Raw genomic sequence first — 10,729 nt, forward strand, 5'->3', positions numbered from 1 at the left:
CTCATGGCCCCCAACTGTTTTGAGCACTCCTACTCCCAAATAGCTGTAACTTTTCAGTTTCAAGTCTCCCCTAATCCTCCTATAAAAGCATTGTTTTTACTCTGACTGGTGGAGGAACATGCCACAAATCTGCTCCTCCCCAGGAGTTAAGTTGATACTTCTCCTGGCCATATCCCCTCATGCCAAATAATTTTTAAAAAATACTTAAACTTTGATTGGATCATGTGTGCAAATAATTCTTTCATAAGAGGGATATTTCAGATCCAGTTTCCCCAGTGACATTTTGTTTTAAAACCTTTGCTGGCAGGGAGGGTGCAGCTAGGTGGCACAGTGGATAGAACACCAGCCCTGATTTCAGAAGAACCTGAGTTCAAATCCAACCTCAGACACTTGACACTTACTAGCTGTGTGACAATGGGCAAGTCACTTAACTCTCATTGCCCTGGTTGGGGAAAAGGTTTGCTGGGAATTGGGAATGAAGACACAAAAAAAGAAACAATTCTTGCCTTCGAGGAATTTACATTCTATTGAGGGAGATAATACATATACACATATTAGTTTCTGAATACACACACAATATAAATGCATTATGATTTTTTGAGGGAAATGCATTATCAGGTTGAACATCAGAAATGACTTTAGGTTGAGTTGATATTTCAGTTAAGCTTTGACAAAAACTAGGAAATCTTAGAGTTGAAGAGCCTTCGGGACAGCCTTTGTGAAGGCAGTAACTGGAGATGAAGTTTTCATGTGTAAGGAACAAATAAATAGGGCACTTTGACTGGACTGAAGAGTATATGAAAAGCAGTAATGTATAAAAGGGATGGAAAGTTAGCATTGGCTCAGATTGCAGAAAGCCTTAAATGCTAACCAGAGTAGTTTGTACTTGTTTCTAAAGGAAATTGGAAGTAATGGGAGTTGTCAAGAAATGATATAGTAAGACTAGTGATTAGGAATATTGCTTTTGTAATTTTGTGGAGGATGGATTGGAAATGGGAAAGAATTGAACAGGGAGAACAGTTAGGAAGTGCTAGAGTCATCATTTAGCTGAATGGTTGATGATAGACTGAACTAGGGTGATGGCTGTGAAAGTGAACAGAAGAAAAACAATGTAAAAGGTACTGTAGGAGCAAAATCGACAAGCCTTGGCAAGTCATTGTATCTATAGTTGAGGGTGAATGGAAAGCAAGCTGTGTAAAACTCTGCCATTGAAAACTTCTGTGCTTTTAAAGATGCTTTCAGGAGATATAGAGAATATAGGAAGAGGGGTAGACTTTTGGGAAAGATACGGAAATAAATGTTATAAAGATGATCTTGTAGAAATGTTGAGCTGGAGGTGGCTAAAGCATCAGTATCCAAGAAATCCCCATCAGCAGTTGGTGATATAGGGCTAGAACTTAAGTGAGCAAGAAGGGAAAGATATATAGTTTTGGCAATATCATGGAAGTGGAAATGATTCTTGAAACCATGGGAACTAATCAGATCAACATGTAAGAATATAGAAAGAGAAGAGAGGAGGGCCCAGGACAGAACTTTAGGAATACACCTGCAGCTGAATGGTTGAATATGAATGATGAACCAACAGAAAAGAATGAACCAACAGAAAAGAATGAAAAGGAATGATCACAAGAAAGAACAGTATCACAAAAACCAAGAGGAGAAAAAGTAAGTAGGAAGAAAATTGGCCAACAGTTTCAAATGCGATGGAAGTCAAGAAGAAAGAAGGTTGAGAAAAAAACATCTAGCTTGGCAATTAACTGGTTGCTAGTAACATGGGAGAAGATTCCAGTGGAATAAATCTGTCACATCATCATAAATATAACAAGGGCAAATCACTTGGTTCCTGTATCAATGCTTTTCAATTCCTGAATCAAAGGCTCTGCTTCTTTCCTTTTTTCTCTCCTCCATAGATTCTCTCTGAACTCTTGAAAATGCTCTGTAGGAATTGAAAAGGTCTCAAGGAGAATATTCATAGGAATTGATACACTGGTCTTCATATACAGGAAGCCTTAATTAATCACTATTCTTGGGAAATAGTGTTTAGGTTACCAGAAACTTATTTTTAAAGCCTTATTGAAAATGTGTTAAAGCTATGAGTCAGAATGACTGCTGGCCAGTGTGATATTTGAAGGAAAAGCATGAAATCTACTTAGTAGGAATGATACAAGCTGTAGCCGCATATTAATATTACAATGAATTATGGTGATATAAAATTAGTTATGAGAAATTTAGTTGTATGGGGAGAGGAATGAGTTACTAAAGTAATTCTTCAAGTTTTCTTCAAATAATGAGGGAATCTATTAAATTTTTGCCTGCTATAAATTTTATTATCCAAGAAATCCTCATTTGTATTACCCAAGTTATAGATCTGGTGTTCATTAACACATTAACCAATCAACATTTATTAAGCTTCTACTACATGCTCAGTTCCTCCATGACACCTCACCCTTTTGTCTATGCCATCACACTGGTTTGTCTGGACTTCTTGTTTGGTTAGAATACCTTTATAGAGAAACTCTACTCTCTGCACTTAGAACTGAGAAGAACAAATGAAAAAGACCAAAACCACAAGCCCATTCATTTCTTGGACATATGGCCTGGGAGAAAGAAAAGTGGCCTTTAGGCTTTTCCCTGATTATTATATGGCATCTCTGCTATGGGTGAATGCATCCTTCATTCCTAGACACTACAGATTTAACGATACAGACAGGTCCAGTTGAATAGTCAGTGGAAAGAGGCTATTCTAAACCATGTTGTAGGCCAATTCAGTAAAATGGCCAGTCACGTCTTCCAGAAATAGATCTCTGGTGTCTCCCACATACGTGGCTCTATCAGGTGGTTTGAGCATGTGTCAATACTATATCACATTTTTATTAAAATATGCAACTGTTTAGTGACTTGACTTAAATATTGTCTGTTAAAGCTGAAAGTAGGAAAGTACATTTGAATCTTTAGGTTTTAAAGCTCTATGAAAGGTGGTCTCTGAGTCTCTAAAATATGAACCTCTATGACTGACATATGATATGATCAAATTCTCCAAGATCAAATAGTGTGTAAGATAGACATTGTGCATAGAATTTTAGAGGTGGAGTGGACCCTGGAAGTGTTTTAGTTCAGTTCCCTTGTTTCTCTCTGGGAATGAACAATGTTGTATTCCAGGTTATCATTATGTTCTTTTCTGGGCTTTACAGAATATATAGACATTGAAATTTTATTACAACCAAGATGAATGAAAACCTCAAGAGACAGTTTCTGGGTAATTAATAATCAACTGATTAATTAGGCTAGCTGGTTATCAATAAATTAATGGTCAGTGGTTTCTCCCAGTAACCAAAGACACCAAGGGAGATGCTGAAATGGTTTTAATCCCCCTGACAAATGAAAAGCAACCTTGATTAGTGGATGCTAAATGGGAAGGTGGGCTAAAAGTCTTCAGTTCCTCCTGTTGAGAATGTGGCTTGATCACGAGACTCAGCAGCCTTAAGGCATCTGGACTGGGGAGGCCATTTCCTTCTTGACCTCCCTAGATAGTTTTCTCCTTCATGAGCTGGGTTGCCATACTTTCGAATGGAGGGGCTCAAGGACAGGGCATTCTTCCTCCAGGCAAAGACTTGCCCAGACTGGATGTGGTTTATACTCTAAACCAAAATTAGTTCTCCCAGATAGGTGAGGTGTGGCTCAACTAAGGAACATGTGCCTTGAAGTCTAGGAGCAAATCTCATTCACTGGGCCATGCCCTTCAGTTTGACTGACCTTTTCAGCAGTTGGGTTTAAACAGAAAAAAAAGGAAAAGGAACACACATGACTAATTAGTTATTAATGTAATAGTATAATATTAATTTTTCTCACAACTGAATATTCCATTATCATGGAACAATTATGATGAAAAGTCTAGTGAGGTCTTACTATATGTGATACATATGAGAATTAAAGCTGGAGGCCTCCTGGTCTGCAGAGGTTTAAGTAAAACTTAAATTTAACCAGAGTATTTGATTTTCTGATGATGGAAAATATATAACTACAATGTGGCTTTAATGTTTTCGATTTGTTAGGAAGTACAGTACCAAATGCTCTGTAGATCCTGATGGAAGTTGATAAGGATATCAATATTAATAAGAATTCAATAGTCCTTATATCATTACAAAGGACTTTTGATATCTTTTTTGACAAGAGCCTTTAATATACATATGTATGCATACATGCCTTTAAAATGGGGATTATATATAAACATTTATTTCTATTATGTATCTAATCTCCACATGTGATACATAAAATGCCTCTGTGTTTATTTACACACACTTATACACATATATAGATACACATCATATATGTGTGTGTATATAAATTCCATTTAAAATAACTGTGATAATTGTATATGTATAACCTATATCTGATTGGTTACCATTTCAGGAAACAGGGAGGGGAAGGAGGGATAGAATTTTGAACTCAAAACTTTAAATATAAATGTTTATTTTAAAAAAACAAGTCTAACCAATATACGATACTTGGGATTCTACCTGTCAAGGAACTATATGAACAGATCTCTCTCTCTCTCTCTCTCTCTCTCTCTCTCTCCTTCAGTAAATCACTTTATCTCATTGAGGCTCCATTTAAACATTTATTTTAAAAAACAGGACAATAAATGTTCATGCTATCTCACAAGGTTGCTGCATTGAACATATGAGAAAAAACTTTTATGTGGTGAGGTAATGTGGAGAAATGGAGAAAGCCCTAGTTAGGGAGTCAGGAGAGAAGTGAGTCAGAACCTGCCCTCTAACACTTGTTGTCTGATTATGAGCAAGCCACTTATCTTTTTGGGGACTCAGATTCATCATTGGTAGAATGGAGATGATCATGTCCTTCAAAGAGTAGATACCTAAATTTATAATACAAGTAAAATACTTTGTGAGCATTAAATCTTTATTAGTTCAGATTCTGACATACACTGACTGTATAATCCTGGGCTTTGCCAAGAAACTTCCAAAGGGGTCACAAAGAGTTGGACATGACTGAAAATAACAACAGCAACGTAACTCTAGCCATGGCAATGTTCTGTACAACTCCCTAAGATTATAAGTCTCAGAGCAAAGACTATGTTTCAGAGTAGTCCCCTTGTATTGGTAGAATTTCCTCATTGAAATTTCCCTAAATATAAAATCTCAGAGCTGAATTTTTCTCCTATGTAAATGTTAGTTATTATTAAACTGTAAATTGCTATATAAATGGAAAGTACCATTTAGTTCAATGATTTCTTTGGTAATAAGGCAGTAATTTGGAGGAATTTTTGTTCTTTTTTTTAATAATGATTTCTGTACAATTTGCTTATTATGTAGAACATATATTTTGAAAAAGAATATCAGGATCAACTGTTAAATTATTAACAGACATTTAATGGTGGGTAAAATGTAAATCTTGATCTTTATTTTAAGATAGAAATATAGACACATTTGAAACTTCATTAAGCTTAAAAACTCAGCTTGATTTGAAGAAAAGAATATCTAATGTAACTAACAATGATTTGTGTAAGCAAATTACATATGTAAAAGAAATTGGTTAGAAATAAACTTGCCCTTAATAACATAGTGAAACCTAAACTTCTAGGAATATTCAAAAATGGGGTTTTTAATTTTAATATGCACATGATATCAATTAATGCATCTCATGTGCAAATATAAGGCAATGACCCTGATTCAGAATGCTTGTTATTTTTGGAGTTGGCATATGGCTCTCTCTAACAGCAGGCATAATGATTGCAATAAATTGGCTTCTAATGCACGTAATGAACTCTGATTTGTGTTAATTTGGGCATTGCTTAGCAATTCATGTTAATTTTTTTTTAAAAAAATCAGTTTGCTTACATTGTATTAGAATTCATGTTTGCATCTGGGCTTTCAGAGATAGAGGAACAGGTTGAACATTTTCATTAGACTTTAAGGATTAGGGCAAAATATCTTCACAAAGTGTGACTGAGGAACCTGACCCAGGAAATTGAAAGTAGGATTTATTTCTATAAACTAATTACCATGAATCCTTCCCCTTAATATGTCTCTCCAGCAATAATGATTTGCAAGTGTGGGGAAATAGAATTTTTATTGGTGTTTTGGTTTCATATTAAAAGTAAATACTATTAAATGCAAAGTACTTTAGACCTGGACTACTTCCACTCTGCTCTTTCTGTTTTAAATAGAGAAGTTATAACCCACCCTACTATTAATCTCCCCTAATCCCAACTCAATTATAATGAAAAAAAAATAAGCTAAGAAGTAATTGAGAGAGAAAGAAAAGGTGTAGTCTCTTTAAAAATGCTATGTAGTTGGTAATTAGATAACATATTGGATAAAGCACTGGACTTGGATAAGGGACAACATGAGTTCAAACCTTTCTTCTAACACTAGCTCTGTCACAGCCTCCATTTCCTCATGTTTAAAATAGAGGTAATACTAGTATCTACTTTACAGGGTTATTTTAATGATTAAATGAGATAATACACATAAAGTGCTTTGCAGACCTTTACCAATTTTCTAAATGCTAGGTTTTAACCATTATTTGCTAATTATAATGCATATGCTTTCTCCAATAATGTTAGACTGTATAATCAAAGGTAGTAGCAGGTGTTACTCATCTTAATACATTCAAAAACTTTGAATATTTCACTATTTGAATCTTTCCTATTGAAATAAAAAAAAAACATATAATGTTTCATGCTGGAAGAAAAGAGAAATCATCTGGTTCATTCTTGTTTGTTTGTTTTTGTGGGGCAATGAGAGTTAAAGTGACTTGCCAGAGTCAAAAAGCTAATGTCAAGTGTCTGAGGTTGGATTTGAACTCAGGCCTTCCTGAATCCAGAGCCTGTGCTTTAACCACTTTGCCACCTAGCTGCCCCCTTTGTTCATTCTTTTTCCTCACTTTGTGGATGAGAAAATTGAAGGTTTTTTTTTTTTAAAGAGTTTCAGTTTCTTTTTCAAGGCTACAAACAGAAGAGAGATCAAATTAAATTCTTGCCTTAGATAGAAATTTTTCAAGTAATGTTAAAAGATATGCGGTAAAAACTTCACATTACCTGAAAACTGTTATGCAGGTAAATTCTTTGTGAGTATGCAGTCAGTTTTGTGGAAATGTCCAGTTGAGAAAAGAAAGATTTGTTTATTAGTCACTTTTGGATAAAAAGAAATCCAAGTAATTTAAAATACAGACATGGCCTTTTCAATATACCTCTCCTCTTTATCAGCGGTATTTTCATGTTTTAATTTAAAGAAGTCATAGATTCATCTGTTTTAATTACAAATATTGGAAAATAAGGCTTTAGTATTTTTCCATCACATAATCTTCAATGATACTGTAAGTGTCTGCATGTCTTGATGACTCTAATAAATTTTCTCACTTCTTGCAAAGAACAGAAGTCATGCAAAGCTCACTTAGTGATGATCTCAATTTAAGATCTCTAGAATAGAAGTTAGAGGCAGTGGGAATGTCAAGTCAAAATTTGTTGGCTTCACTTCTGACCCAAAGTGAAGAACCTAAAAAACAGAAAAAAAAAAAAAACACAGTCAGAGGAATAAGTGACTACATGAATGTTTACAGACATCCGTGAAACAGGAGTAATACACATAAGGAATAGACTTATGATTTCATTGTGTAATCTTTCTGGGTTTATCATTATCCTAACTCAACTTGTCATAATGATTTGGGAACCCCGAGGGATCTTAGATATTTTTTTTTCTTTTTTAAAAATGTATTTTTAACATTCATTAAATAGTTGAGTTCCAAATGTTCTCCCTACCTCCCACTCTTCCTCCATTCATTGAGAAGGCAAACAATGTAATTGCAATTTCACGTGTGAAGTCATGGAAAACATTTCCATATTTTCTATGTTGCAAAAATAGAAATAAAAAGCAAGAAACATAAAGAAAGTGATAAAATTGTGTTCAATATGAACTTAGAGTTAATCAGTTCTCTCTCTAGAGGTGAATAGCATCTTTCAACGTGTATCTTTTGGAACTGCCTTGGATCAATGTCTTGATCAGAGTAGTCAAGTCTTTTATAATTGATCATCCTAACATTATTGCTATTATTGTGTACAAAGTTTTCCTGTTTTTGCTCACTTCATTTTGCTTCAGTTCATATAAGTCCTCCCAGTTTTGATGAAACCATTCTGTTCATCATTTCTTATTGCACAATAGTATTCAATTACAATCATATCATATACTACAACTTGTTCTATCATTCTCTGATCAATGGGCATCCCCTCAATTTTCAATTCTTTGCCACCACAAAAATAGCTGGTATAAGTATTTTTGTACATGTAGGCCCTTTTCCATTTTTCAACCTCTTTAGGAAACATACCTACTAGTGATATTACTGGGTATTAACATTTTATAGTCCTTTGGCCATAGTCCCAAATTGTTCTCCAAAATGGTTAGACTAATTCACAATTCCTGCTAATAGTGCATTAATTTTCCAATTTTTCTACATCCCTTCCAGCATTTATCATTTTCTTTTCCCCTCATTTTAGCCAATCAGACAGGTGTGAAGTATTATATCGGAGTTGTTTTAATTTGCATTTCTTCTTACCCAGAGGCTTAGAGTAGTCTCTGTCTCTTTACTTGAAGGCATATAAGAAATAGAGAGTTGAATATTCCAATAAGGACCTTTCTTAGCATTCTTATTTCCACCCCATCAAAGGATTGGAATGCTAGCAGATCAGAAAGAGTACCTGTGCAACCTCTGAAGTCCATTTGGGGGATTACATCAGGATTTGCTCACTGTGCATGCTTATAGAGAAGGGGATCTGATGGGCCAGGCCAATGATATAATTTATTTAAGGAACATTCATGGGGACTCAAGAAGGGGGCTACATGTTCTTCTGGCTCTCTCCTGTGCCAAATGACCTAATCAAATTCTTTCTAAAACTATTTTGGTTTGGGGGTTAGTTTCTTGATTAATAGTGTTAATTCCATGCACAGACTGACTCAAAATGTCCCTCTAGAGACATATTCTGATGTTTTTGGCAAGTCTGTGTTATGCAACATTTGGAGTTTAGTTAGTGGTGGTAGTGGTGATGGGGTAGTTATCACAATATGATTTTTTATTCTATGCACTGTTGTCCAAGGTTTTTCCGTGTGAGTATCAGTTTAAGAAAGAAATGAGAGAAGTGCATTTGTAGGGATTCACTTAATTTATTAAGTGACCTTAACAATAATACGCAAGCCACAAAGATGTCTGGCTTTTCTCTCCTCAAATTGTCTTGCATTTAAGTATTTATGTAGATACTGCATCTCCTCTGTAGAAAAGGTAGGCCCAAGAGAGCACGAAAACTTGTTTCTGTTTTTGTCTTTGTTTTCTCAGCACCTAGCACAGTACCCTAGATATAGGAAGTCCTTAATAATGTTTGTTTAATCAAAATTAATATCATGCACTCATAAGAATTTTAGTCATTGATTGTCTTGCTACTTTAAGTACAGAAAAATAGAAAGTACAGACAAGCCATAATATCATGTCAATTGTTTAAGATACCATATGGCATTGAGAGCTAATCTTTGAATCAGGAAGACCTGGATTCAGGTTCTATTTCTGACACAGACTGACTTTATGACATTAGGCAAGTTACTTAACTTTCATCCCCTCAAACAACCATCAAAATCTAGAGGTTGACCAGCAATTGTTGATTTGTTGTGTTTTATTTTTTTTTAAACCAGTTAAGTATCTATGTTTTTGTGGAGATAATTCTTCATTATCTCACTATGCTCCTATCCTCTCAACAATTATGTGTATATGTAACAAAAGAAAATGTGACTTATGACTCAACTCCAAAAGTACCACTTGGATACTACTTTGATAGGAACTGCTCTGTATTTGTAGTTACTCTCTGATGTTATTTGGGATTTTAGGAGCAACAGTATCCACAGGTTGCCAGTGATAATTCATCAGGGAGTCATAGAGCTCACTTCCCACCATAAACTCCTTGTTCAGGATTATCAATATCTAAGTGAATCTGTGGATCTTCAACTTGCTCCCCATAACTATTTGTAGTCAAAGGCTCTGTTATAGCTAGAATTTCAGCTGGATCTTTCATTTTCTCCTTTGCAGAGGAGACATTATGAACATTATCATAAAACATAGTTATATTTAAAATGTGGTTGAGAATTTGACTGAAAATAGCAGGTTTGGTTCTATTGGTAATAGCTACCACAGTAGTAAATTTATAACTTAGCCTTCATCCATTGCTGGTACCAGAAATAATTGATTTGTTGGGTTAAATCAAAATCTACAGAATTCCAACTCCTAGCCATTGATACTAAAGCTCTGTTGCTAGAGAGGATTTTCTTACATAGCATTCCCAATATTGAGTAAATTATAGGTGTGTGCATCTGTATGTGTATATAACATCCATGTCTTACAAAAATGTACTGAATCAAAAATTATTATAATGCTTGAATGATTAGGTTGGAGGGGGTTGAGAGATAACACCATGGTTTACTTCTCAGGCCAGTATAAAAAGGTTCAGTGGAAAGCCTCCTAGACTTGGTGTCTGAGACTAGACCTTGAAATCAAACTGATCCTAACATGGCCTTTGTGACCCTGCTCAGATTTCAACACTATTCTCTCTGGGTCTGTTTCCTTGATGTGTGCCTTAGTCTAAATGAACATCAAAGATTCTACTTATCTAGGGGACATAATTTTGTTTTTCAGCAATGTACCAGAATCTGTGGAACATAGTCACTGTCATTCA

General features: G+C 35.0%; 1 pseudogene; it reads right to left on the bottom strand.

Annotated features, from left to right (window-relative positions):
• Positions 1-9,858: 9,858 nt before the first annotated feature.
• LOC122732079 lies at positions 9,859-10,289 on the bottom strand (annotated as a pseudogene).
• Positions 10,290-10,729: the final 440 nt, after the last annotated feature.

This window comes from Dromiciops gliroides, chromosome 6 (genome assembly GCF_019393635.1).
Source record: "Dromiciops gliroides isolate mDroGli1 chromosome 6, mDroGli1.pri, whole genome shotgun sequence".
Taxonomy (NCBI): Eukaryota; Metazoa; Chordata; class Mammalia; order Microbiotheria; family Microbiotheriidae; genus Dromiciops; species Dromiciops gliroides.